The sequence below is a fragment of the Columba livia genome, chromosome 15 (assembly GCF_036013475.1).
Source record: "Columba livia isolate bColLiv1 breed racing homer chromosome 15, bColLiv1.pat.W.v2, whole genome shotgun sequence".
Lineage (NCBI taxonomy): Eukaryota > Metazoa > Chordata > Aves > Columbiformes > Columbidae > Columba > Columba livia.
Window position 1 is genome coordinate 16,776,253 of NC_088616.1, and position 26,553 is coordinate 16,802,805.

A 26,553-nucleotide genomic window follows, 5' to 3' on the forward strand; every position below is an offset into this window, starting at 1 on the left:
AGCATAAAAAAACCAAGCAAATAAAGACAGACTGAAAGGGGAGCAATGCTCTGTGCTAAATAGGCACTTAAAATGAGTGGGGGAAAATACAGGTATTACTGAGCAGCTGCTGCTGGATTACAAATGCAGCGTCCCCAGAGAACAGCAACGTGCGCCTCCTCAGTACCAGATTCCAACATCACCACCTGCTGTGGTCAGGGAGGTTGAATTAAAACCTGAACAAGAGGGAAAATGACTGCTTAGCATGCTCTGATTTCAAGGCACCGAGGGATAATATCCAAGTTGTGTCTGTTGGGCAGAGACCAGGAAAGAGAATTTGTTGGCCAGACAGCATTAGCTCCTCAATTAAAATCCCAGGGGAGATGCCTCCAGACTTTTGGTTGAGCAGAGCAGCTTCAAAATGTCATTGCCCATGGCTGCTGAAAGCTGCATGCTCTGCAAGCCGTCCCCGAATTTCTGCTCTGTTTTTATCTTGGGCTGGTTACTTCCTACCCCTGATATGAACGTTGAAACACAGTGATAACAGCATGAGTTGGAATATATGTTGGGAATGCTCAAAGGGATAAAGGTGGGTTAGGAACTTGGCTGTGGCAGAAAAGCTGTGACAAGCAAGGGGATGCTGAAGCAACTGGGAGTGAAGGTGGCGGAATAAAGGAAAGTGAGGAGGAATCAGGCTTTTTGCACCCAGAAAAGCTGATTGACAGCAAAGAGGATGGCACAGCGTGAATTAATAATAGAAGACCACAGAGAGACTGGATTGATGGCTGAGCAAGGCAGCTCATTTTGGGGTTGTCACAAACACAAGATGGATAGGGCATGGAAATATTTACCAGTCAATGTATTATTTGGGGAAATTGTGAGGGAAGATAATAGACTATGGGAAGATAATTGATCAGAGGGGGCTGGAGAAGAGGAGGAATTGAGTGCAGAAGTGGAAATTAATAGGTTTGGGAGGCAGGAAGAGTTGGAAGGACGTGGAGTAAGAGGAGAAGGTATCTGGGAGCAGCACGGTCAGGCAACCAACAGAAAGAGGATATTTGGGAGCAAAACCAGTAATGGGCAAATAACTGATGATGGAAGAAAGAAAAATGATAAATGCATGAACTGGCATTAAAGTGTGGAAGGCAGGAAGTGAAGGGTGGAGCTTGGAGGATATAGCAGAAGATTTTATCAAAAGAAGGTGCACTTGGCGAAGGAGACAAGAAGCTCGCTAGAGAACGTTCTTCATATCTATTTGGTTTTATTTTTTAAGAAAAACAACAAAGCTAAATTGCAAAAATAACCTTTTAAATGTCATGGCTGTTCAAGAGAGTGGTTGAGGCGCTATGTGAAGAAAATACCATGTCCTTGTAAGGGTATTTGGAGGAATCTCAAAGGGACTCACACTGTGCAGGACAGTAGCTTGAGAGTACTCGTGGAGGAGAAAAAAATGAGCAGCTTGCGCAGGTTTATAGGAGTACCTCCATACTGCAGCGCAGAATCTGCTGGAAGAGAAGCTGGAAATATTTATTCAAGGGTTATGAAAATTATGTTCCCTTGAAAGTTATTTATATTTAAACACTCAAAAATCATTAGTCACTTTGAAAAATCTTGGCTACTTTTTGTATACTACATTTTTCCTTGAGTACTTGTGCACTATGTTTCTGAGCCAAGGGCTTTTGGTAGAAATGGAGTGGGTTCTAAGGGAAAGCAGAATTATAAATAAACGTAATTTATTGTGCATTTTACGCTTTCTCTCTTCCCTTCCAACCTTTAGTCAAAACCATCTAAACCACTGTGGGTTATGTGCTCCAGTGGGACAGAGGAGGACTCTTGTAAAGCATCTTTGACTCCTGGGTGAAACGATTCCTCGCGTTCCCGCCATTCCCAGTTTGTGTTTGCAGGCGGTGGTGCTGGGCGTCCCATCGCTGCTCTTTGTGGGGCCAGCAGCTTTGAAGGCGGGGAATGACCCCTACGCTGGAAATTCAGCGCCCATTCTCACTTCATGAATCTACAGCAGACAGTGAGTTCCTTCATGGCTTTTCTGTTTATTCCGTATATAATAAGGCTCTGTTGATTTTCGAAGCTCCCATTTATGGAGCCAGAGCACAACAAGATCTTTCTTGCAGCTCAGATCCCCCCTCTAAGGAGCGTGTTGTTTGCACTGGAAACTGCAAAACCAAAAGTGTCTCCCAAAGTAGTACCTGCAGAGGGAGGAATGCCAGCCCTGCCCCTCGGCTCCGCAGCCTCCAGCCAGGCTCTGGGCTGCGTGGGACGGACATGGGGGTGTTCTGTGTTCATTGGCGTTGCTGGTGGTTCGGTTGGTTGGGTTGGTTTGGTTTTTTCTGCCAGCTCAACCATCCTTTTATTTCACAGGCTGGGAAGTGGCACCAAGTAAATATCATCCAGTAGTGCTAGTAAGAAATTAAACAAGGAGAAAAATTAAGAAACACACCCATTTATAAGCCGTACGAGGCTTGTAGCACTCAGGTGTGCTGGATCTGTACCTTTAGATCTTCTCAGCCATTAAAAAACCACCCTCTTTCTCCTCATAATGAAGCTTCAGTTTTGAGAGTTAATGTACAGCTCATGCGTACACCCAGATGGAAACACATCACATTTTGATAACCATATGGTGCAACACGAATGGTAGTCAAGGATAAACATTTTAACAACCCAGAAATTAATTTAGTGTTGAGCTTGATCTAGATTCCAGTAAAACTCAGTGTAAGCTTTTGCACCAGTGTTCGGGTCAGGTCTTTTGGGTCTTTCTGTGCTCTTTGTGTGTGACTTTTCAAAGGTCAGCGTAAGTGAGAACAAATAATAGCCTTCAAGCATTGTCTCCCTTCAAATTTGCTTCCAAATAACCTTTTGGGATTTCAAGGTGTTTTTTTACTGCTTTGCTCTCCCTAAAACAATAATTAGATAATGCTTCGCTTGCACTTGTAATCTGTGCTGGCAAATAATGAATGGTGAAGTGTTGCTCTGTGAATGACCAGGTGAGAAAAACCATATATCTGCTGAAGTGAAAATCTAGCATTGAAATTTAAGATAATGTACAGCAGATTATAGACTGGCTCTGATTCTAGGGCAGTCTGTATTCTTTACAACCAGGAAAATAGTACTGGCTATCGAGAAAGCAGGTAATTTTTCCCTAGGTTTTGGAATACCAGTCATTTTCCAGATGACTTTAGATCCTTCTTAAGAACAAGGTCTAGTGATAAAAACACAGGACTTTAAAAAAAAAAAGAAAGGAGCATTGTACAAGTGAAATCAATTGCTAATAAAGAGGCATTAGCTGGGTAAATATTACCAGCCAGCTCCACTTAATGAAATGCTTTGCTAAACACACGCAAGTACTTTTATAGACACTGACTATGCAGGGGAATGCTAGCTGACTTAGTGGGGTGTGTTTGGCGTTTCCTGTGTTGTGGGCTGGTGTGCTAACCGAGCTGCTCTGCCGTCCTGCCCTGCGCTCTGCCCTGTGCTCCCGGGGGCCGCGGTGTCGCTGCCGAGCAGCGTGCGAGGAGCGTGGCAGAGGTTGAGCAAAACGTGGTTTGGCGCGCTCCGAGGCCATCGGCTGCGCGTTCTATGGACTTGCACACATGGGATCATACTTGCCGTGCTTCTGCATCCGTCTGAGCTCAAAGCTACGGACCTCTGCCAATTCCTATGTCTCTCAAACGATAGCTTCTGTTAATAGGCTGTATCTCCCTACTTACCGGTTCATCCCCTCTGAGTGTTGCAGAGCAGCGGCCTTTTCCCTAGAGAGGCACATGCAGATGGTTGAGTTTTGGTGCTGCCGTGCTGAGTCTGGGCACCACCGTGCCTGTGTTTGTTGCGATGGCCACAGCACTGCCCTTCACCTGCAATTTTTTCTTGGACACAGGTTCCCTCTTTATTTTTGCCTCCTGTCTGTTGTTCAGTTTGTCTGGCCCTGTCTGCTCAGCCTCCTTAGACCAGAGCAGCAAGCCGAGCGTTCAGAAGTGGTTGCTCTGGGCAGGAGCCAAATTTTTCACTAAGAAAGATCAATTTAAATGGATGTTCATCAGGGTTTAATGATCCTTGTTAGCTCTGCGCCGGGGGCAAGATTGTCTCATGACACCTCTGCGGGTATTATCACTGTGTGGAGGAAAAAGCCAGCAGGAGAGATCCTCATCCAGAAGGGGAGTTTGCAGTCTGAGCGAGTCCTGGTTGTTAATCAGTTCACCTGGCTGCATGCAGATAGGTTGCCACCTTTCACATATCTCTAACATGAGGTGTTCAGAAGGTCATTGGTTATTCTTCTCCCTAAAGGGGATTCAAGTTTTATTATGGGCATTTATTGTCCCTGAGGATTTCCAGTTTATGTTATGGATGCTTGTAATCAAGCTGCGTGCTATCTTCCAGCTCAGTAACTAGCAGAATTTGCTGAAGCCGCCTCTTTTCGGAGAGCAGACAGTGCACCTACCACCCAAACACACACACAAATTCGTTTCCAGTAGATCATAACCTGCAGTTTGGGGAGCCACATTTTCTGCAGTAACTTCAGTGTGTAATTTCAAAATTAATGCACATTTTGAAAACCTGCACAGGTGCCCCAACAGGCATCAGGAACCTCAGAAATTCCAGCCGTTAGTTTTGTGCTCGGTGTGACTTGGCTTTGTGCAGCGTACGATCAGGTGCTTTGACCAATTGCTGTCAGAGCTGAATTCACTGGCGTTTTGTACACACAGCGTGGCAGTGGGAAGTGTTGTGCTCCGCATGCAAACACTCGCAGATTCAAGCCTCATCAAACGTGTCACAGATTGCTGGTGCTCTTGAACCTGTAAACTTTTCAAAGCTATTAATTTTTCTAATTTCCATATCTCTGCACCATGGTTCCTAGAGTTTGCCTTCCTGCATCAGGGGTATGTTCAAAAGTGCATAAGTATAGAAATGGTCCATGGGAGCTGAGCACAGAAATGAGTGGCTTTGAAACCTCTGCCTCCCACCTTCTCTGGGTGTTTCTGTACATCTTGGTGAAAAATGTCCTTTTTATGAAAAATAATCAACAGTTGGAAGTGCTCTGCTCTGATGTGGCTCTCAAGAGTGCTCTGTGGTATGAGATCGACAGATTTAAAACAGCAGATGAATTTTCTGTGCCACCCAATCCCAGCAGAGTTCATGTTTTACCCCCTAATCCTGAAAGCACCATTCTCCCTCCCCAGTCTCTGCTGCCGCGATGGTGATCGCGGCATCGCGTGGGAACTCCTGGGGCTTTGCGGGACTGCAGGTGGTGTTTTTGGAAAGTTAAGTCAAGCCTTCATTTTTTCTTTGGTGAATACACCGAAATTCCTCATAATGAATGGGGGATGGGATTTTCAGCTGTAATCTGAAAGCCGAGGGGGTCGGGGAGGACTGTCCTGGTGCAGAACTAGTGACGAGCTGCAGGACACCCGCCTGTGCGAAGGGCAGGGAACAGTCCCCAGGGCAAACTGCCCGGAACGGGGCGATGGGGAAGCAGAAACACGTGTCCCCTGGCTTTGCAGATTTATGGTGGTGGTCTCAGTCCTGGGACAGTCTCGAGATACTCAGTAGTTGTTTCCCCTGCCCTCCATCAGGCTCAAATAAACCCCAGGGCTCTGTGTGGTCGTTGATTCCAAGGGCAAGCCGTACTTGAACCTCGCAGCCTGTAAGGTCCTTTCAGAGGTGACAGCGTGGCTGTGCGCTTGGCTGTCTGACGGCCCACAGCGCTGTCCCTGCACCCAGACTGCCCCAGGGAGCTTGATTTCTGCTGATAAATGAAAGGCATTAAGAACCATATCCTGCCCTTTGAGGATACCACCAAGAAACTTCACTTAGCTCAAGCACAACGTAATGGAGTTGCCATTACCAGAGATTAACCTCAAAATACGCCTTTCAGATGGTTTGAAAGTGCACTGCAGGAAAGTCACCACAATGGCTTGGTAATAAACAGACGTTTCTCATCATATGTGAGAACAGGGAGGCTTAATTTCTCAGTGGTTAAATAGTAGCATTAGAGATGAGCTACTCGGTGATTTTATTTGCAGGGTGAATGAATTTCCAAATATATTTTTACTGAGAAAGAACTATCTCACCCTTACTGATAAATAAATGCAAATGTTGGAGTCATAATCTTCTTTAAGCAAATAATGCACAACAATTAAGTTTTAAATTATTGATGTTATAAAAGGCAGGAGATCCGCTAGGCACAGGAGTTTCCATGGCTTCAATATCAAATCACGAAAACTCCTTTTTTCCTCCTTTTTGTCAAGTGCATTATTAAAACACAATTCTTCATTTTGTTTCGTCTTTTGAACTTTGGAGTCTATTTAAGCAAGGCCATTGGGGAAAAGTTAATTAAATTGGGGAAGTTAGCTGGCATATTTACCATTTCAGGGGACACGCTGTATTTTCGCAGCGAGAGGTGAACTGAGTTTGCATTGAGAAGAACAACCTGTGCCAAGTCAGCCCTGAACGGCAACAAACCGCACAGCAAAACTTGGATTTGAAAAATAGGTACATAGCTAGAGAGGTTTATATTTTGAATTCATCTACAAGACTTGTTTATTGTATAAATAGCTCTGAGAAGCCCATTTGGGATTGTTTTTGTGGGACAGCATTTCCTATACAAGGAAAAATAAAAGGTTTGGGGTATGATGGCTTTTTTTGTTTAGCATAGAATAACTGTAACAAGGCTCAAGAACTGGAAGCTGAAAGCACCAGGTTCAAAGCAAAGTGGATGCTTTAGTTGCACGACTGAGTACTGAGGAACGGTCTCAACTCTGCATCTCTAGGTGTCTTCAAGTCTGTAATACAGGAGTCCAGACTGGGGGACCAAAGTCCCCTGCCTGGGCACTGTGACCAGGACATGTGCAGGATGGGAGGAATAATATGTAAGGATCAATGGTGCAAAGCTGGAGGAGATGGTGGCAGCTGGAGGAGATGGGCGCTGGGTGACGCAGGATGGCGGGGACTCGCCAGCTGCGTTTTCACAAGCCTGCAAACATGCTGCTGCACATCCCACGGGCACATCCTGCCTCTGCGGTGGTAACTGCCGGCTTTCGGATGGCAGAGGCTCAGTGCCCGGGGCTGTGGGCACAGCTATACATCTCTGAGGAGAAACCAGTAACATGGTGAGAATCTTTACGTTTAATTTAGTAACTGTGCCACAACCCCCATGGGGGTTTTGTCTGTTGGAGACTCTTATTTTTTCTTTATTTTTTTTTTTCATAAGTCTGCTAAATTATTTAAGGCCCGAATTTTAAAATTAGAAGATGCGGCATTAAAAAAGTGATGAATATTTTATGAAGGGTTCTGGGATTTCATGGCATCAAAATACATGTTGCAGCCTTGGAGGCTCCGGGACGGAGCCACAGGAGCCACTCGCTCCCTCCGTGTGACCCGCGGTGCCCATCGCGGCCACAGCGCGATGCAGAGCGTCCCGTTGTCCCCAGGTTTTGGTAGCTTTGCTTTTTGGCGGTAGATGGGAAAGCAATATTTTGTGTTGGTGGGTTTGCTCCATGTTTTGAGAGTGATTTTTAGAGGGCAAATGTGTGTCTTGTTTTATACAAATGGGAGAGGCAAAAGCCATTTGAGGCTGTTCCCAGCAGCACCAAAGCTGCTGGGGTGTCCTGGGGATGCTGGAGGGTCGGGGGGATGCTGGAGGGTCCAGGGGATGCTGGAAGAGCAGGAGCCTGCGCAGGAACCGCAGAAATGGGCAGTGTGGCTGGTAGGGATGGGGTCCTGGGAGGTTCCTCTGCAAAGAGGAGCAGCAGAAATAAAACACACGAGCCCTTCTCAGGGACGGCCAGCAGGGACCCTGGAGGGGTACGTCTGAGCAGGCTGCTGCACACTGTACCTCGGTGGACTTCTCAGCAGCCTTTCAAGTCAGACAAGATCTGCAGCGAGTACTAATGGCTGCAGTCAGGCTTTCTCCAGCGTAATTTACCCGTGTCTAAACGTATGTAAAATAAGTTCTGATGACACTTTTTCTTATGAATTAGCAGGTCTTGCTGACACAAATCAGGAACTCAATACAATATTCAGCAAGCGCATTAAATCTCCTTCTAACGTGCAGCATGCTGAGACACTCTCTGTTATTACCTTAAAGTACTCGAAGCTGGAGAAATGCCAGATTCTCCCCTCTGATGGAAAGAACGACAAAGGCAGAAATAATTAGCTCTCTGCTACACGACTAGCAGGGATGATGCTGTTCTTCAAAGCACGTTTCTCTCCCTTTAGCTGCTATGCAGAAATCCTTGATAATTAATCAGCTCTTTCTGACGCTGCAACACTAATAAATGCTGAAGAGTTGCATGTCATGCGTTGTGCAGACACTCCGACCTCAGCATGTCACGATGGTTGTGCTGCAGACCGAGCCTGAGCCGGGGTAACAGCGCAGCCCTGCTGATGATCTGCCTTTGCATGCAATGTCAAAGCAAGTCCTTGTCCTTAGATCTGAGAAAGCAAGAGCCCTTTGGGTTTTCCACAGTCTTTGACTAAAATAGTTGGGAAGGAAATATTTCCTGGCAAAGAGAGCCTCTTCTGATTCAGTGGGTTTCTAAAGGAGCAAAATGATCACGTTGAAATACAAGCTGAAAGTTCTTCTCTTGAGGTTTACAAAAATCGGACTATTTTCATTTAATTCCCTGTTTCATTATTATTTGCATCTACCTTTCCTGCGTTGTTTTCCAGGGCAGGACCCCCCAGCTCTGCACAAGGCTGGTCTTGGTGGGACGCTCGGCCAAGTTCTGGTGGTTGGTCGGTGCTCACCTGTGGTTCCTGCTCTTGAACAGGCACGGCGGGATGGCCGCGCACCTTTCCTTCTCTTCTCAGGAGCGGGTCCTTAGGAAACACTGATGGCACTTCTGCTCCGAAGGTCCCATCCTGGAAAGAGAACAATTTCTTGCTGAGAGGTGACTTCACTGAGTCAGGCAAGCTTGTGAACTCGTGAGCTCGGGATGAGCGAGCACCTCGGGCTTAGCCCGGCTCGTCTGTACGATGGCTCAGGCTGCTCTGGGGAATCCTTTGATACTTAATGCCACAAATCAAAGCATCGTTTCACAGAACCACAAAACAGTTCCCTTGACCACATCAGAAGAAGGAGTTAATTTTTCCTCGCCAAATTATGTTGCAATTATAATCTGCACCAGAGAATAATTTATTCCTTCATTGCAATGCTGGAGATGCTTTCTCACTTTTACAGCATCAATTTTTCCTGTGATTGGCAAATACTGTAACAAAGAGCAGGAAATGGTTTCAAATGCGTCCATCCTACTGACATGGATTGTAATGAGAGTAGAAAGTTTGCCAGCATTAGCTCACATAGCTCTCTTAGCATAAGCCTAAGTGCCAAGGCATTTTAATTAATTATGTGCTAATAGTCTCTGGGCTGATGCAGCCTTCAGCATACTCCATGTGTATGAGTTAGACTCGTCAGTTCTATTTTTCCTTTTTGGATAAAAATTAGCGGTAATCCTTCAATTCTGTGGAAGCCTTCTGTTGCAATCCAAAAGTCAATGCAGCATTCAGGCTTCATATGTGCTTTACCATTCCCTTAGGCCATTGTTTAGCTGGCAGTTTTAGGAAAGTTAAGCGCCATTAGTATCCCCTGTCCTGCTTTGGCACAGCAAAGTCACTCCAGAGCTGCCATGGGTAAGGGTTACAACTGCTCTGGGGCACCGGGCAGCCAAACCAGGAGCACAGTGGCAGTCAGGATCCTAATAGCCACAAATTAATAAGCAATACTTTTATTTTGACAGATAAGTTTTCAGGTTTGGGGTATTATTGATGTCATCTCTTTACCTGTGGAATGGTTGTGTTGGTCTCTCAGCCGCAGGCTGATGAAAGTCCCTCGTTGCGGTGGATGGCGGGATGTCCTCTGTGGACCTTTTCACCGTGAAACCAAATATTTGAGAAGTTCCTGGGCTGATGTGTGGAGAACTTTCCGTATGGTTAAGTGCGCAGCTGGAAAACCAAAACCTGCACGTGGTGCTGTGGAAAGTCTTGGCACTGGTGGCGGTTTCTCTGGTGGGAAACAGTCCTGGGGACGGCAGATCACAAGTCAAGGCTGATTGGGAAGGCTCTGGGAATTTGCTCCCTGGCTTCTGTTTTAATTGTGGTTTAGCTGCAAACAGCCCCTCACCGCGGAGTGGATGGCGGATATCAAAATCAGGATCATTAAATGATGGCAAGTGCTAGTGAAGTTCCTAAATAAGCAGAGGCATTCCAGTGCAACAGGCTTTAGAACCATGTCAGGTCCTATGAGATTGCACCTTAAAAGTGAGATAACGCTTTTCTCCCAGTTCCCCAGAGCACAGCTTTTTCAGGCTAAAATATCTCGTCTGTCCAGGCAGGAGAGCACTGTAATACTCAGGGTATTTGGTAATACAGTAAATGTACAATGGTCACAGTTATTTTGATTATTCTCCCAATCAGTATTTATTTTGAAGAGGCAGATTGTAACTTTCTGTGCAGGTGCCATAAGGGTGATGTTTGCTGTAACCCCATTACTATATGGTACTCATAGCTTTCTCATGCAAGTTCACATACATACAACCCAAAAATAAATTTGAGCTCTTTTCTTTTGGCAGGCCTGCTTTTGGCTGTGAGAAAACACAGGTTAAAAATCTGCCTTCCTGATCCACAGATTAGTTCCATATGAAAAAAGTCTCTGTTTTTAAGTTGGCCCCTTTCCTCAAAGGCTGCGCTTGGTGCGCTGGGTGCACAGTCCTCACTGCTCACAGCACTTACAGCTTCACATGGACCATTCCGCAAAGGCAGGGACAGTATTGCCGACGGGACCGCGGGAAGACCCCTGCCCTGCTCCCCGAGGAGCTGTGATTGCGGTTGAGGCCGCTCTCTTTGCAGCTCAAATGGAGACAGCGGAGCAGGAGCCTGCCTTTGGAAGTTTCTAGTGGTAAATATCCGGAGACCGCTATCCCTGTCAAAAGGGATGGATGTTTCAACAGCTGGTCAGCCAATTTCACGCTGAAATTAAAGTTGTCAGTCATCAGGTGGCCTGCTTGGTAGATAAGTGATATTACAGTTTCACATGCCCATCCTTTTTCCCTTGGTCAGAGTTTGGTGCAGGGTCTTGCTGGCATGCCATTGACACATGAAATGTAGCAATTATTGCTACGATTTTTATTCTCAAGGTTTCTTGGCACATTGAGCTCAGATTCCCATTTGCTTGGTTTAATACATGTAAACAATCCAATTTTTCATCAGTTCTGCTCAGGAGCTCATCAGTGACTGCATAGGGGTGTAATCAAGTAAGCAGCGTTTACTAAATTCAAAGCTTAGTTCTTTCATTTCCATCAGTTCTCACTTGTTTTTAAATTTCCTAGAACAGCTCCACATTTTGAAATAGCTTTAGTCGGGATTCCTGTTTGTTTTGCTCTTATCGATAACATTTCAGTTCTATTTTACTGCTTGAAGCGTGATTCTTCTTTCCCCACATAATTTCTTTGCAAAGATGGACAGAAAGGGTCCTGTGCCATGCTGAAATACTCCACCTTATTTATACAAAATAAATCTTGCCGCTAAACAGTTCTGAAGAACATATTAATTATATAATATCTACTGAATTTGTCATTCAACTCATTGTTATTTCATCTTTCATTATTCTGCTGTTCTCTGCACACGTGTACTGGAGAAGCGAGGAAAAATAACAGCTGTGGAGAAGCTGATGACAGAAGTCTTGTGAGACGGCTGGATTGGCCACTGTTTTGCCCCCATGATGGCAGACAGAGTTTTCCCTCACCCTTTTTTCCTCTTTCATACGAAGCTCCGGAGCTTTCGTGGGTGAAGCAGAAAAGCTGCTGGTGCTGGGAGCGGAGAGCGGCGCTGGCTGCTCAGTGCCACGGCTTGACGCGCTGATTCTCTGTGCTCAGGAATTCAGGTGTCTAAATGCTCCTGATGTGCCTCTCTGGAAATCCATCCATGGAAAAATACATTTATTTCATCAGCGGAACACGCTAGCGTCAGCATGTGTTTGTAGCAACCTGTGGTACATATCTAGTATCTGTATTCAGGTCCGGCTCTTCAAAGCAGCCTCTCAACAGGCAGAAATCCCCAGTGTGGTGCTCCAGGACTGAGGCTTCAAGGCAGAGGGAGGAAAATCCCTCTCGCTGCAGTCAGACATTTCGGTGGCCACCAGCATCCTTCCCTTCTTGGTGCAGCACCTATCGCTGTCACGCTTGTGAAGACAGACCGCGCTTCTCATTCAGCACAACGGCAAAAAGCCATTAGTACAAAGATGGTGGCTGATTTTTTGACCCCTTTGTCTTCCAGCGTTGTTTCGCTCGGCCTCTTTCACTCTCCATGCTGCCACTGATCTCAAAGACCGGGAGAAGGGCCCTTTGTGCTGTGCGGCAGTGAGGCGGCAGCACAGCCCTTCTGCTCCCACTGGTCCCAACCCGCGTGCCCGTGGCAGGGCTGTGCGCCAGGGCCTGTGCTGGGCAGCGGAGATGTGCTGGGGATGTCCAAGCGTGTTACTGTGTGCCACAGATGCTGTCACAGCCGCCGGAACCAGCCCTGTCCTTAACTGAAACCAGCCTGTCCTCGCTGTGCCAACCCTGTCCCTTGCGGAGTCCCGTCCCTCCCTGTGCTTCCTGCTCGCGGGTTTGCAGCCGCGTGTCGCTGCCATGGGAACTGCCATGCTGTCTTTTTTCTACCTCTTTGAACTGAAATATTTAACTTTTCCCCATAGACCTTCCCATTTCTCCTATTTAGTGCATAGGTGTTGCATAAAATGCTGGGATCTCCCTCATCTGGACCCAAGTGCTTTGTGGTGACTGTTAAGAGATATCTCACAACTTACATATTATCTGTTCTATTGCAATGGTGGAGTCTTCTGCAGTTCCACTTTTTTCCTTGCTTGGGAAAGTGTCTCCCCATTTTTACTTATTTTCTTGGCTTTGAGGTGCTTGAAATTCTGCTTCTACCAGCAGAACATAAAAATGGAGTTAGAAAAAGAGCACCAGTTCCTCCTGTCCTGCAGGATCAGACCCTGCAGCTTGCTTCAGTCATTGTTTATTTCACTCTAACTCCTCATTAGATCTTACTGCTCACTCGTGTTACGTGCTGCATGCTTTATTGCGCGGGGCTGCTGTTCTGAGGTTCACTTACAGTAGCAGGCAGGAAATCATGTTCTCCCCACAACGTTCAGAGTTTCCAGCTCCAAAAGGTCATTGTAGGAAAGTCTGTGTGAGGAAGTACAATAAAGGAGTGGAAAATATCTAAACGAGTGTCGCCGGTTTGCGGAGGCCACACAAGAACAGTCATCCCTGTCGCTCTGGAGATGGAGGAGGAAGTAATCCCCCTGGCTCGTGAGTTTCCGTATTAAGCAAGAAGAGGGTTGTGTCACTTACTTAACAAAATACAAAATGAGCTTGTACGTTTCAAACTGCTCATTTTCACCGGTCAGTCCAAGGCCCTGATTGAGCAAAGCAACAAAGCTGCATTGTCTCCCAGCAAGCCTCACCAGCCCAGGTACAACACGGCATCCTGAGAGCACAGCTCTAACACACACCTTCATTTGCTACCATCATAAAAGAAAACAACCTGAGCCCTTTGACTGCTGCTTAAAATAACTGCAAAGGGCTTCTCACATGGAGAATTAATGGGGGGGAGCACTGAAACCAAACAGAAATGTCCTCATCTGAGAGATGTGGCTGTGTCGCAGCATTATAACCATGGCAGAGCCTTTACTGTGATGTGCTAGAGGTCAGATGGAAAACTCTGGTTTGCCTCTTTAATCTTATGTTTATAATTTGATAGCAAAGCATTTTTTGCAGTGACTTGTTACTTGAGCGATTGTACATATAAGTAATTGTTTGCGTGCCATATTAAGGAAAAAAATAATATAGTCTACACAGCAACATGGTTGAAAATCCTTTTGCAGTAATACATTGACATAGCATTTATAATATCGGATGAGTTTGTCACGTAAAAATGGTAATGTCCATGTAGAAAACGACTAATGTTTTATGCTATTTCTCTCCCAGTCATTATGCACCTGTTGTCTTAGACTCCAGTTATTTATTTAGTAACTGTAGCTGTAAAGGCACCTTTATGGACTGTTAGTACAACTAGAGCTTTTATCTATTTATGCTATCTTATAGCAATAGGCTAAGGCAGACTTTGTTTAATTGGCCCTCCTCACCTTTAGCTATGGAAAATGTTAATTAGCCAGAAGAACTGGGGAGCAGCACAGTGGAAACTTCTTACAAACAAACTGTTAGGAAAGAAATGTGACCTTAACAAAACGGAAGCTGGAAGCATTAGGCACCCTGTAAATAGTTTGGGGTTACGGTTCCTGAATGGGGAAGAACGGGTTGCAGTCCCTGAGTATTGTCATGGCCAAAACTGCTCAGGAACGTAGCAAGTGGAAGAGCTTCCTGTGAGCACCCAGAGCTCCCCGGGACGGCTGCAGCTGGTCCACGTGTGGCCATCGGGGCCCGTGAGCTGCGAGCCGGAGTGCAGCGACCGCTGCTGCAAGCAAAGGCTTTTAAAGGCCTTGGGACCAGAAGATGCTGTTGCAACACAGACAACACTTAAACAACATTAGAGAGTGTAAATGCATTAATACAGTGTAGGTTTCAAATATGACAGCGTAAGGCGGAGCCAATATAGCCATGGTAAATCACTCAGGGCAGCAGTGGCTGAGGTCTCTAAATGGGTCAAAACCCCAGAGCCAAGCGATAAGAGCTGCGGCACTTCTGATCTTATCGGTGCCATAAAACGTGACCTCTCGCTGTGCAGGTTTGCATTGTTCGCAGCCAAGCGTGTGAGCAGGAGAGAGGATATTTATTTAATGGAGATTAAAAGTCTTATTGTTTTACTGCTTTGTTGAACAAAAAGTACAGAGAATTGTTTCCTAGGACTGTGCTACAGCCGTGGTTTGATCACACTGATAGTTGGTTTTAGTGGTTGCTTGTAGCTGCTGGGACTCTTTCAAAACCCTCTCCTGCCCCACGCCGTTTGTTGAGAAAGGAGCCTGTTCTCCTGCTCTGAGCAGCTCTCCTCTCTCTAAGCTCTCTTGCTGCGTCGTTTAACAAATTAGTTATTGTCCTGAGCAAAACAATATATTAAACGGGGATTTTGAGTTGTGTGATTTTAACCACTTGGTTAAAAACAAACAAGCAAGCGGCTCTGACCCGCAGCTGCGTGTCCCAGACCTCCCCAGCACCGCCGCGTTTCACCTCCGAGAAATCAGATCAAACATAAGTTCAATTGTTTTGCGATGAGTTGCAGCGAGGTAGCGCTGTCAGTTTAATTAGCTCCTAACTCCAGACTAGGAGCTTCTAATCAAGGGGCTCGGAAGCTGAGGGTTAGGGAAATAAAAGCCGTGACGGCAGAGCTGTTGCTGGCAGGGCTGAGGCGGCGATCGTCACAGGCACCGGGGTAGGGAAAACGTCTCTGCAACTCTGATGCAGAGCACAGATAGCGGGGAATCAGCTGGAAAAGGTTACAGGTGTGAACCTGGGCCTTGTGCACATTGTATCCAGCCAGCAGTCACCTCTGTGCATGGCGAGGAGGGCGAATGATTAGTAATTTGTATTTGATTGATTTTCTACCTTTTCTCTCCCTGGCCACCTGAAAGTCTACTGAGGAGATGATAATCTGGAGATGAGTCATTCAGTAGGCAAACCCTTCTGCACACAGATTTTGTGCTGTAGCTTATGGTACGTAGATCATTTGCAGTATTTGTTGTACAAGTTTATAACTGTTTTTATTGGCCTTTTAAGTCTTGGGCAATATTACGACACCCTCACTGGCAGGACAGTAAATGTATAAATCAGATGTTTACCATGATGAATCAACTGTTACGACTTTCTAAAGCTTTGTTTTCTGAAAGTATTTGCTCTCTTTGTCTGAAACGTATTGTTCGTGCCAACACGTTCCCTGAGAAGTTTGCAAAAAACACCAAAGACAAAACAGATACAAAGGAAGAAACACATGTTTTTAAATGGGAGTCTCATTATTCTAAAAACGTTTATATGTTTAAGTCTCCAAATATGAGCAATTGTTTCGTTTTACTGAGACAGACTTGCAGCCAAACTAGGCTTGACATGAATTAGTAAGAAAGACCTTCTGAAATCTGCTGCTACAGGAGAAACATGTTGCTGTATCCAAAACATCCAGAGGGGAATTATGCAGAGATTACTCATCACCGGAGCAAAGGCTTAATTGCAAGTTCCCAGCACTGATTTGCGTCTGGGCCACAGCACCGGCTTCTCTTGCTGTGCACGTTCCCTTGGGCAACAGGAAAAGGCTTTTGCCTCCCCTGCCACTGGTGTTGGCCGGGACTGGACTCTGATTGCACCCATGATGAACGTGTTTGTATCCGTGAAGTGAGCGCCCTGAGGGAGGTCCCGTCATTACAGCCCAGGCTGGTGAGCAGCAAGAATGGAGCCCCGACCCTAAAGCCGGACTGCGCGCTCGCCTCTCGGCTGCGCCTTTCGTTGGCCGAGCTCGCGACGTCTGCTCTGCTGGATGGGAGCGAACTGGACAGCTCGAGCTCCTGCGCGATGGAGGTGATTCGGGATGGCTCTCTGCTGCACACCTGCTGTGAACCTTCAAATCCCGACCCACAGCACCCGCTTCTGGAACACGCAATAAAAACTGTAATTAAAAACAATGCTTTCACCTCTGTGGTAAGGTCTGGAAATACGGCATGGAGGTATGTGGATGGCTGAGAAACTGAGAAATAATAATCTAAAATCAAATTAAAGGAACCACAGGCTGTGTTAGTCTTAAAAATTTCATGACTTCAAAAGAGATTTGGTGATGGTCAAATACTGGAAGCAAAGGTTCCTGCTCTGCTCGTTTGCTTTTCTGGCAGTTGGTGTTGACAACAAGCACATAAAGTTGTACGTAATTTTAGAAAAATAAGCAAAACATAATTTAGTATGTTATGTAGCTTCTATTGACTATTTCTCAGCTCAAAACCAAGCTATAAAGGAGTTAATGCAGTTTCTACAGAGGCAAGCCCATTGTCTGTGCTCCGTGCTGCTGGAACCGCTCCACCGCTCCTGCTGCGGCCCAGCTGACTCACACTCTGTCTGGAAAAGGAGAGTCTCACATCTTTATTGCCTCCACCTCGGTTTAACTGTTGGTACACGGCTCCAGGAGCTGCTCAGGGAATCCTCTTCTGCCTCGTGATCCTGGCGGGTGACGTTATGGGCTTTGTGCCCTGGTTCTCCCTGCTCCGCCTGACCCAGGATCCACAGGTGACGGCACGGGGACGCCTGCGGCACGTGGCACAGATGGGAAGGTGGCAGCCAGCCACGAGCAAGGTTGTGTAAAGCAAAACACCAACGGGGGATGGCGAGGGGCTGTTCAACAGCCTGGCCCCCAGCGGCTGGACGGAGCTCCCTGGGGCAGGAACGAGCTGCTCTCCCAGGAAGGGCTGGGTGCTCCGTGGGGCCAGGAGCCTGTCCCTGCGTGCTGAGGGCGTGGGGGCCGGGACACCCTGGGGCAGGAGTGGCAGCGGGGAGAAAAGAGCAAGTGAAGTGGAAACAAAACTGAGGAAGGACGCTCAGAGAGGGAGGAAGGATGGCAGTGCTGTCAGGAGCAGCGACCCGGGATACCCATCCTCCCTGTGCAAGTTGGAGGGATCCGATAGCACACACAAAGTGAATTAAAGCAATGTCCTTGTGCTCTGTCCTGTGTCCTCTAACAGGTGTACGAGAGACCCGCGTGTTTGGGGTTGTCAGCCCCAGGAGCCTTCACTTCCCGTTCATTTCTGCCTAAGGGAGCGCCCAGCAGTGCCCGTCCTGCTGCCATCGCGCCCGTTCCCAGCTCCGGCAGCTCCAGGGCACTGGGGACAGCAGAGCCAGGCTGCCCGGACACCCCACTGCGCCGTGATTCACCTCGCCCAAGGCAGCTGATGGAAGGGGTTCTGGCGGGGTGGCTCTGTACGACTGGCACTTGGATTTGGAGAGTTAGCAGGTTGGGTTCTGCCGTGTTGCACAAGCATTGCTGAAAAAAAAAGGTGTGGGGCTGGTAACAGACTGCAGAGCAAGTGAGACTTTCTGCACATGCTCCAGATGGGACTGGGTGGCACATGCCTTTCTCTCCTATGTTGTGCAATGGCCCATTTTGCCTATTTTTGGGGAAACAGCAGGGGGGGCTTCTTTTCCCCAAGTATGTGAATAATTAAATCCATTTCAGTATTTCAAAGAGATTGCTAAACACTTTAATCAAGACAGCCAGAAGAGCAAGCTTGCTTGGGGTGATGCTACAGTGGGTTGCAGCTATATGGGTGGAATATAGGGGCCTGACTCGGGTCTGTACCAAGAACTGTCTTAGTCTCCCTGAGGGGAGTTGATCGGGCTCTCCGATGTGCTCAGGCCTGGCTGCCCAAGGTCCTCTTAGCAAAGGTTTGTGGTTTGTGACACCGCCGTTCGGCCTGTCCTGAGCCTCCCTGAGCCGCCGTGCACGACTGGGACCTCAGACCTTACAGAAACTGGACTTTTGTTTGCACCGGTAAATTAGAGGTCCCAGCGCCTCAGGGTGTCCTGCAGACTGGGTGGTGGTGGTGGTTGTGAAGCGTCACGGTGCATATTGTAAGGATATTGCCAGTATATTTGGGTTTATTTTGTCATGGACTCTGCTCCATGTATTGCTGAAGAATGAGCTAAGGATCAAAAAATTCAATGACAGCTTTTAAAACTATTTCTGCAGAAATTGCTATGAACTTATTGGTTTTATGAGGCTTTCTCTTGGCTCTGTGCTTTGTTTGTGGGTTTTTGTGGTATGGGGCTGGCCCCCTTGTCCTGCTTTGTGAGTCTGAGAGCCCTGGCTGTGCTTCCAGACTTGTTGATGCAATATGACTTACAGGGCTTCATTTTGAAGAGCCTTTATTGATTTGTCACTTAGGACAGAAACGATAAGCTGTCCTTCTTATAGTCAAGACCTTTCTGGCTCTCCAGCCTCAGGACGGCATCTGCTGCCCTCACATCTGCAGAAGTTTAATGTCTTTTTGGAGAAGAGAATTGGGGTTTCCAGGTCAAAGCTCATTATTTCAACAGGAGGTGAAAACAAAATGTGAGTTCCTTAGGACTGGGATGTCTGTTGTTAACTTGTCCATGACTCTGGGTGCAGCAAGTCCTTGCTCTGCAGGTAGGGACCTGAATCATCACCCAAATAACTAAGGGACCATGGACTGCAGGACAGTGGAGTCACGTCTAAGGGCCTTGGCCGTGTCTGCACTGCTCCTGCGTCCTCGTGTCTGTCCTCAGAGGGTCAGAGGGTCCCCCAGCCGGGGACACGTCGCTGCAGTCCCAGGCGCAGGGAGCACCGAGCCAGGCCGAGCAGCTTTCCCAGGCGCTGGAGGTGAAGTGTCTGATGGAAATGAGCTCCTATGATGTGTTTACGGTGTCACACCAACCAAAACAAGTTTGAGTTAAAGCAAGAGATGATGTGATTTTTCTTTTTTTTTTTTGGACAAAAACTATTTGAGCCAAATTTGAAAAACAGTTTCACACAGAAAACTGGTCAAAACTTGGAAAGAAAACACAGTATTTTAGTCCTTTTTTGTCCAGTCCAAAATAGCCCATTTTAAAATTTATTTCCCCCCCGCCCGAGGATCAAACAAGCGAAAAGCGTCTCAGCTTGGGGCTGAGCAAGAAATCTTTGATTGGCCCCAAATGATGTTTTGTTGTTCGGCGTTTCGTTTCCTGAGGCCAGCAGCACAATCACTTGGCATCAGTCCCAGAACGCTCTCAGCCCTGTGCCCATGTGCGGTCTGACGGACCCTCCCCGCGCCCCTGCCCACCCGGCCTGTCACACCGCGGGACCCCACTCGGCCGGGGCTCGTGCCCCGGGCTGCGGCTGCTCCGGGATGAGAGCAGCGGCTTTTCCCGGCGCCCGGGGCAGCGGCTCCCTGCGCCGTCCGACTCCAACGCCCCGCCTGTTCCAACCGTAACTCCTACTCCCCCCATCATGAAGAAATTTCATCGGCTAGTGAAATAATATTTCTTCTTTTGTCACTGCAGGACGTAGCAACTTCACAAAAAAATCACTTTTGAGAAGGAGTTTGTTCCATTGTTATTTGGAATAGTAGTAGTAATAATAATAATACTAGTGATGAAAATAGATACTAATAACCAGTTGGGCCAGCGCCAGGGGCGGGCAAAGCTCCTGCAGTCGCTGGGGCAGCAGCAGGGCTGTGGCCCCGCGGTTCCTCCCGCTGAGCAGACGCCCGCACTGCCCGCGCAAGCCCTGGGAAGCCAGCGCTGCTGCGGCTGCTGCTTCGGGGGCAAGAGAAGCGGCCGGGGGCACCGATCTGGGACCCCTTTCAGCCCCCTCGCCACAGGGAGGTTAGAAACTCCGTTTTGGCTGCTTGGCCATGAAGCCTTGAGCTGTTTCTGCTTATACGGTGTTTTGCATTGAGCAGTTTTATGGGCTCGCGTGACAAGCCCTAGACCCAGGAATACTAAAACGGAGCACGCCTCAGGTTTATGTCTCAGAGTGGTTTGCCGTTTATTTATTTTTAAATCATTCCCTTTAATGTAAGAAGTCAGGTAAAGGAGTTCATTGGCTCCTCCAAATGAACCTACCAGGCCAGCGGCAGAGCTGACTGCAGTCAGTCTGTCTGTAGAGCCGTGAGAGCACCTGTGAGTCAACAGCAGCGTGCGTGTTCCCATCCCACAGGCAGAAACAGCACCAGTCAAGCAAAGCTTTTGTTTATTTGCACAGCAGACTAGAGGTTTTTATTTGTGTGGTTTATTCAGGGCAGGGGGAAGAGTTCTTTCATAATACAGAATCCAAATATCAGTGTGATCAATATAGAAGTAATCAGTCAATAAATATCTCGGTGGACAACCCAGAGCAGGAAGGGAGAATGTTGTCCTCCTATGCGGTGGGGTGGAAGGGGGAGAGAGTTGTGCAATTAAGCACAGCATGTGCTCTCTGAGGCTTTTTTTCCACCCACTGACATAGCAAAACAGCAACAGAGGGCACGGGCAGGGCACTGATCTCGGTCTGAGCTTTGGGCACGGCTTTCAGGGCTGGCTTTGTCACAGTGGGTCTGTATTTGCAGAGGAGCACAAGCTGGAGCTCAGCTGGACAGGCTTAACAAGGGCAAAGAAATGTGGATGGGAGGAGAAGAAGTTCCAGGCTGAACATGGGGAATTTAGGTGAAACATTAGGAAAAACCTCCTAACGGGGGGACAGGTGAAAACCAATGGAACTTGCCATGGGAGGTTGTGCAGCTCGTGTCACTGAGGTTTTGAAGAGCAGATTAGAAGAACATCTGTTAGGAATGCTGTAGGCAGCGCTGGTTGTGACTTTGGGAAGATGTGTGAATTAAATGACCTCCCGAGTTTCCTTTCGGCGCAGTTTTCTCTGTCCTGCAACGTTGCACAGTAGTGGTTGGCAGATAAATTATAATATTACGGTTTTTTCTTGTCTACAGTAGGTGTTTCGAGTCCCGTCTCCATGGAGCATGAATACAAGTTTCAGCCAGGAAATGTCCACACGCAAATACATCTCAGAATTATTCAACAGGTAAGAGGACCACCCTTTGTTTCTAGGGGAATGAATTTTCAAGGGGAAAAAACCAAGGTCCCCCCAAAAAGATGCAACAACTTGGGGATGTTCATTGTTAAATTAAGAAAACTAGAATAAATCAAAAGTTCGTATCTTTGGGGAGAAAAGAGATGGAAAGAATAGGAGGAAAAGCACAGATATCATTAGAACAAAACCCTAAAGTTGAAAAAAGTCCTAAACAAATTAAATTATACATGTAAGGAGCACAAACAGATATCTACTTTGAAAAGAGATTTAACCCAGTTCTTCAAAGAAACAAAGCCCAGCAGTAATTAGTGAGTGCTTTTATCTCTTCTGGATTAGAGTATCCCATAAAGCTGAATTCCTAGAGGTGATGTTCCTCCTCCCCAAATATAAATCACTAGAAGACGCTGTGCAAACCTTTCCCTGCCCCAGCCCTATAGGAGCCCCTGGATTCCCACTGCTCGGGCTGTGCTTGTTTTGCTTATCAGAAACTCAGCTGTGAGCAGCCCCCGAATGGAAAGAGGAGAAAAGGAACCTCAGGAAACCAGGACTTCTTTGATGTTCCTATGAGTTACGACTCAGGGTGTAAAATCCCACTGGTCTCCAGCGGTTTGAGACAATACTGACGTTTTCTAACTTCTTCGTGAGAGCGAAGTGGGAGCGTCATGCGGGCAGGCGCTACAAGCAATCATTTTCTGTCTCTCTGGGTATGTGCACCCTGGCCAAGCAGAGTGAAATCAGTCCTTCATATAGAAAGTGCACGTCGCGCTGCAGCGTGATGGGCAAAACTGCGTGGCTGCGGAGCCCAGACCTCTTAAAACCCGAGCTCAGAGCAGGATACGGATCCCTGTCCAACCCCAAGGCCTGGGGAAAGCCCTTATTTACTCTTTGTAGGAAGTTTCATGCCAGGGCTGACCCATGAATGACTTGTGCCAGCTGCTTAGGTGCTCTTTTTATGACATGAGTAAATATGTCGTAAATCCTTGAGGGGGAAAAAGCTCGGCACATCTCACGCTTGCATGCAGTCATGCAACTGTATTTCAATATACATTTGGCTTTACGCCTTTGGAGTTCCCGGAGCACCCGTGACCCCGCAGGGGGGCGGCAGGCAGGTGGTCCGGGGCAGCCGGTGCGCTGCTGCTGTTGTGCCGTGCGGCCACGGCAGCGCGGGTGCGGAGACCCCGCCCCGGCCGCGCTGCGGGACTTCTGCCGCTTGTTGCCCTTCGAGAGAAAAAGAAAAGGAAAATGAATCATCATCAGCAATGTAGGTCAGGGTGGAAAATACAACTGGGGAAATGTTCCCAAACTACTCTGGAAAAAATTAAGATCAATTCGTGTGCCACCACCTCTGACATTTTAGCCAACAGACTGGATACCAGCAGCCCAAAATTTACAAGTTGAGCCGAGTGGATGTTAAGCACCCAGACCAAGAGTGGCAAACATTGCCAGAGATTTTCTCCAGCCAGTTCCTGCAGCGCAGACGTGCTCATCACTCTTCTGTGGATTTAGATGGTTCCCAGTGGGCAGCTCCTTTTTCTTTAGTTCCTGTGCTTCAAGAGACTGAAGTCTATCTGTTTCGGCAGAGGTGCCCGGGCTCCGAGCTGTCAGCAAAGTTCACATTGGTAGCATTAATCATCTGGTAGTTGCCGTTCTCCATTTCCTTGTGCTAGCCTGTGTTCTCAGCAGAGATCTCTGACCTGGACGAGGAGGACTAAGAGGCAGCTTCAGGCCGAGCGTGGGAAGGGAGACCCGCGGGGGGCCGTGCCGGTCCCGTGGGGTTTTAACCGCGCTCGAGATGTGGGGCAGCTCCAGCCACCACAAACTCCTCACCAGGACACCAGTGTCTGCAGGTTTTGCTGCACGTTTTGCAGCGCAGGACCAAGCCGGGGCTGGGAGGCTGTTTTGGAAATGAAAACTCACCACTTCCCAAACTTGCAAACACGGGACCTTGCTGTTAGCATGGCAACCTCCCACACCACCAGCTGCGAAACTCACCGTTCCTGCACAGCCAAAGAGTACCTCGCCTTTCCAGCTATTTCCTTGCGTAAATCCATGATGCCTAAGTTAGGGCTTTGGGGCTGGTTGTTCGTTCGGACATGTACGTAGGCAAGAAGGCATGTTTATTTTGCTCACCACGGTTGTCACACAGAACAGATACAGTTCTTCTGGCATCCTTAGGCACAACTTTCTTTTCTCTGTTTCTACTTCTAACATCTTTTCCCTTAGTACTGAGATAAGTTACTGAGATTAAATGAGCTGAAGTCATCTTGGGAAGGCTTATTATTATTATTAAGGTAAGTTCCTGTCTTTAGTAACAGGGGTAATTATTAGTAATAGTGTCATTTACTGTTTAAACAGTGTTTTCTGTGCACAGTACTTTACAAACAGATAAAAATTATTGTAGTTATTTTATTGAGATAAAACTTCACAAACTCAGCAGCTGTGATCACTGTGCTCTGTTTAAGGATGAAATAGCACGTCTGTAAAACAATGTCACGTTCCAAAGTAGAATGAAGCATCACGCCACTTCTGATGCCACGGGTACGTGTGAGGCGAGCTGTGAATCTGGAAGCACTCTTGATCGCACCACAGCGTTTGAGAAGTCTGAAGGAGGGAGGATGAGTGAGACAGCACCACAGGAGACAGAGGGAGGGCCAGGCTAGAGCTGCGAGCTGAGCCCAGGCGTGCAATGGCGTGTCTGCACGGTTTTTCATTCCGAGCCAAACATGTAGCAGAACCAGCAGTAAATAATTCATTTCTCTCTGTGCTTTCAGCTTCACAGCCCAGGCAGTGAAAGGCACTGAGTGGCCGTGTGTGGGTGCTGTCCTAACCAAGCACGGGGTTGTCTTCATCAGAAATGCAGAGACACGTCACAGCGCAGCTGCCCCGCAGAGCGGTGCCCGGGGCCCTGGGTGCCCGGGGCCCTGGGTGCCTGGCCCAGCTTTGTTCTGCTCACACGGCTCTTTCCGTCCTCCCTTCTCCGTTCAGCAGGTGTGGCCACATGGTGCTCTGCCAGCGGTGGCAGCAGCCCCAGGCAGGCTGGGGTGAGGATCTCCTGGTGACAAGCTGAGCAGCCAAATGGGAAGCGACACTGAAAACAGGCATCGGTTCACCCAGCACGCGGAAAACTAATGTTTGCTGTATATCGTAGGTAAGTCTCTAAAGCAAGGCAGCTTGCAGCCAGAGGAACCCGTATCTGTAAAAGTTATGTTCTTCACTGTCGCAAACCGTTGAGCTTGATATAGACATTGTTAGGGTTCATCCTCTGCCCTGGATTACGGACAGAGGCAGCCAGGACAGCCACAGCATTCGGTCCTGCAATTACAGTGTCTGGTATGGAGCGGCTGTCTCAAGTGCCTGGCATTTTTTTATTAGTATTTATTTCTATTTCTGTGCCTTAAGCATTGTGGTTTCTCTCCAATACATTTATCAGACCTAAGTGGCGCAGCTTTTGCAACAAGAAAACCAGGTCTCATTGTCTGAAAAAGGCGAAGGCAGATAGTTGAGGTTTGGTGTTCAGATGTGTCTGTCTTAGCTGCTCTATTTCAAAATTAAAAAGTAGAGAGCCTAAAAATACATGGCTGAAATCCTTTTCTGATTCCTAGGCCAGCTTCTGAGAGGCAGGAATTTAAATCGGCCCAGCAAGAGCGAGCGCCGTGTCCGCTGAGCTGTGCTGGGCGCTCTCTCGTCGTGGGGCTGGGGCTGGTCTCGGAGCACACACCAAGCGGCGCTCACCCTTCCTCAATCCGGTATTTCTCCAAAACCAAGTCCTGGCGGGGGGTCCGCAGCCCCGGGCAGTGAGGGGCTGAGCAGGCAGACGAGGTGCCGCTGCTCTGCCACATCCCTACACTCGTGCCATCTGCAGAAGGCAGCAGTGCTGACTGCTGCAGCACTAGATAATGCTCAGTGGCTGCTGTTGCTGCTCTCCATCATTACCAGACACATCGCTTTAAGAAGTTACAACTTCCTGGAATGATGTGAAAAATGAACCGTTTAGAGCAGCAGCGAGTAATAGGTAATTGCAGGCTGGAGCATCTTTAATCACTTTCAGCCTTAAGTACATTTTTGAAGAGTGTGGCTCATTATTACCTTGCAGATCTTGACGGAGTTGTACGTTTTTAGTAGCCTAGATTACAAATGAAAAAAAATTGTGTATAGACGCGGTACTGGTTGGCAATTATGGCACAGCTTGGGCTGGGGGGCAGTCTCGACTCCTGCTCTGCTGCAGGCTTTTGTGGGACCAAGGGCAAGTCACCGAGACGTTTGTGTATGGAGGGGCTATGGTGCTGCAGTGCCTGCAGTTTCGGGTCCCCTGCAGTCTAGGTGCTGTGAAATCAGATCCCTAAAGCATGTAAATGTGTAATGAGAAAAAGAGTGACCCATGAGAGTCTGTGTGTGGACCAAGAATTATGGACATGAGCCAGCAGAAAGGGTGAAGTGTCGGGTCACTGCTGCCTGGAGAAAGGCACTGAACTTCTTCTGGGACCTCCAGTAAATGCAGTAAGTCCTGCTGTTGATTCAGCTCTGCATTTCCTGCAGCACCATTTCTCATCTATAAATAGTAAGTGTCTTTTCATTTACCCAGACAAATGCATTGATACAAGGAGCTCAACTCCAGCTTTCAAGTCATGTATAAGTAGACATTTAATAGAAAAAGCATGAAATGGACATTTTCCTTTCAATTCATATTCACACAGCTTGTTTTGCAGAGCCTGGGTATGCTTCCTATCTGCACAACATGGCACCTGGGACCAGCCAGGACGGGACTGACTGGGTTTGCTTTGCCGAAGGTCTCCAGGCCCCATAGCTATGTCCTCCCCACGGTTTTCTCAGTGCCCGCCTGTCCTCTCCCATCTCCGGGCCGCGCTGTCTCACCCGCAGGACCATGGGGCAGCAGATTCTCAGTGATGGCAGCACCTCTGCCTGCAACTTGGAAAGCGAAGGACCCACACCACCTGGCTGCGGTGCGGGGCAGAGGTGAACCCGCGCTCCAGCCACAGGCAGATGCCACCAGCCCTCGCGGTGTTCTCCCGAGAGGTAAGTCTGAAGCAGCAGGACACACGC

At 47.8% G+C, this 26,553-nt stretch overlaps 1 long non-coding RNA gene across 43 annotated transcripts in view; it reads left to right on the plus strand.

Moving 5' to 3' along the window:
• Window positions 1-26,553, plus strand: part of LOC102094206 (uncharacterized) — a 147,828-nt gene that overhangs the window by 110,051 nt on the left and 11,224 nt on the right. For 11 of the 43 annotated variants that reach the window (XR_010466423.1, XR_010466430.1, XR_010466452.1 and 8 more), the window contains exon 1: window positions 20,754-26,526. This is a non-coding gene — a long non-coding RNA (uncharacterized LOC102094206). Of the gene's footprint in view, window positions 1-12,979; window positions 17,268-17,653; window positions 17,923-20,753; window positions 26,527-26,553 lie in introns of those variants that run through there. The other 32 variants (XR_010466427.1, XR_010466426.1, XR_010466428.1 and 29 more) reach the window with 27 other exon arrangements.